Here is a 2332-nt window from a genome sequence, read left to right as displayed (position 1 = left end):
GAACCTCATTGTTCTCCAGAGCAGCCTCTCACCCTGACCCCTTCCCAGAGGCCAATCCATGGTGTGTGGGTGGATGGGGATGGAGGTGAGATAGAGAGCTGGGCTTTAGTGCGCACACCCTTAGGAAGGCTAGATGTCTATTCTGCCCCCAAGCCCCATCAGGCCCCAGCTCGCCACTCCAAATCCCTCCTGGCATGAGCAAGGAAGTGCCCTAAGGATGACACACCAGCTACACCCTCCTGCCCCGGAGGACCTAGCTTTCAGCATAGGCCACCTGGCCACCAGTTCCACAGCCCTGCTATAGTCCACTACTCTTCCTTTCTTCTGTGAGGTCCTCCTCGTGCCACTCCCCTCCCTTCTGCTCCTTCAGCTCCACGCTGCCCTCCTGCTGCCACTGGCCCCAGAGCCCACACAGCCTCCTCAGCAGCCCGTGAAGGTTGGCTTGGAACCCGGAGGAGTAGACAAGGGGGTCGACATAGGAGTTCAGGGTGCTGAGAAGCATCACGTAGGTCCTCCACATCGTGCTTTCACCCTGAACAAAGCCCATGACATGGGACATGTGCAAAGGCCCAAAGCAGACAAGAAAGTTGAGCAGTGTGGCTGCCACCAACCCCGCCACCCTTCTCTGCCAGCGGTGGCTGCCCCGCCTGCCGAGGATCCACACCAGGCGGCTGTAGCAGCAGTTGGTGATGATCAAGGGGACCACAAAGAGGGCCACGACCATCTCCAGCCACACAGGCAGGAGGATGACCAGCTGGTCCTCCTGGAACTCCATGAAGCAGGTCTCAATGGTATTCTGCCTATGGGAGGAGTTCCTTGAGAATTCCATGACGCAGACCACGCTGCAGTGAGCAGAAGACAGCAGCCAGCAGGCCACACTCACCGGAAGCCCCTGTCCCAGCCTCGGCCGGGTCTTGTACCATAGTGGGTGGGCCACGCTCAGGAAGCGCCCAATGCTCATGGCTGTCAGGAAGAGGGCGGTGAGATAGACGGCAGTGAAGAAGATGAATCCTGAGAGCGGGCAGAGGATGAAAGGCAGGGGCCAGTGCATGCCACTGGCCGCCTCCACCATGCGAAAGGGAGGAACAGCAGCAGGAGCAGGTCGGAGGCGGTCAGGTTGAGCAGGAGCACGTCCACAGCCACCGGGCGGCACTGCAGCTTGCCCACGAAGACCACCAGGGCCAGCAGGTTGAGGGGGAGCCCCACCAGGAAGGTGAGAAGGTACACAGAAAAGGCGAGCCAGTGATTGCAGGAGAAGTAGGACTTGTTGGGGCCTGCACCCATGGTGGTGGCCGCCGGTGAGAGAGAGTGACATGGAGTTGGTAGCGGGGGGCCTTCCTGCCCCTGGCCAGCAGCATCTCACCCAAAAGGGCACGTGGTCACTACATCCACCCTTCTTATCTCTGAGTGTCTTCCAGGCGGGGTCAGCCTGCCTGTCTTCCTGAACATGCCCTGTCCCCTGTCTCTTCCCCAGCAGAGAAGCACCAAGATGCTCCTCCACCCAGCCCTTCGGACCCAGGCTCACCTGCTTCTTTGAGACCCAAATGCTCCGCCGCACAGCACCTTGCTGTCTCTCCAGACCTAGAGGGGTTGGCTATTTGTCCGGCAGAACTGATAAAGACCTGGCCGTGCCCATGATGTCACTCACTGCGCAGTGGCACAAAGATGCCTTGAGCTCCATTGCCAGGGCTGGTCAGTATGCAAAAAGGGGAACAAATTCCATGACTGCGTGCCTCCCTCCTCATGCAGCCTCAGCTGGGATGCTCTAAATAGGCCTCAGCTGACGTCTTCTTCCCCTCCCCTTTCCTCCACTTGAATTCTGTCTGCTTCTCTAGAATGGCACTTATCTAGTTTGCCTTGTAAGGGCACAAAGCATGAGGCAGTGACAGACTGGACTCTGTGAGGTCTGTTCCTTCCTGACTTTGTGATTTGGGGGAAGTGATGTGTCTCTGCTTTCTCCCCTACAGAGCAGGGATCGTCATAGTACCTGTATCATATTTCAAAGCATGAACACATGTAGATTAAAACATATATACAGGTAGATTAAAATGTTAATAATATAGGTCAATTGCTTTTTGGAAATACTTATTTTAGATTCGGGAGCACATGTACAGGTTTGTTATATGGGCTTATTGCATAATACTGAGGTTTGGGCTTCTATTGAACCCATTATCAAAATTGTGAACTTGGTACCCAACAGGTAGTTTTCCCACCCTTGTCCTCCACCCTCCCTACCCCGCTTTGGAGTCCCCATTGTCTATGGTTTCCATCTTTAATGTTTGTGTGTATCCATTGTTTACCTCCCACTTAAAAGTGAGAACCAAGTGTTCGA

General features: G+C 55.4%; 1 pseudogene; it reads right to left on the bottom strand.

Annotated features, from left to right (window-relative positions):
* Positions 1-253: 253 nt before the first annotated feature.
* On the bottom strand, positions 254-1284 carry LOC113223140 (annotated as a pseudogene).
* Between the last annotated feature and the right edge of the window lie 1048 nt (positions 1285-2332).

This window comes from Piliocolobus tephrosceles, unplaced genomic scaffold, assembly GCF_002776525.5.
Source record: "Piliocolobus tephrosceles isolate RC106 unplaced genomic scaffold, ASM277652v3 unscaffolded_39080, whole genome shotgun sequence".
NCBI classification, from domain to species: domain Eukaryota; kingdom Metazoa; phylum Chordata; class Mammalia; order Primates; family Cercopithecidae; genus Piliocolobus; species Piliocolobus tephrosceles.
This window is presented reverse-complemented; position numbering and strand designations above follow the sequence as displayed.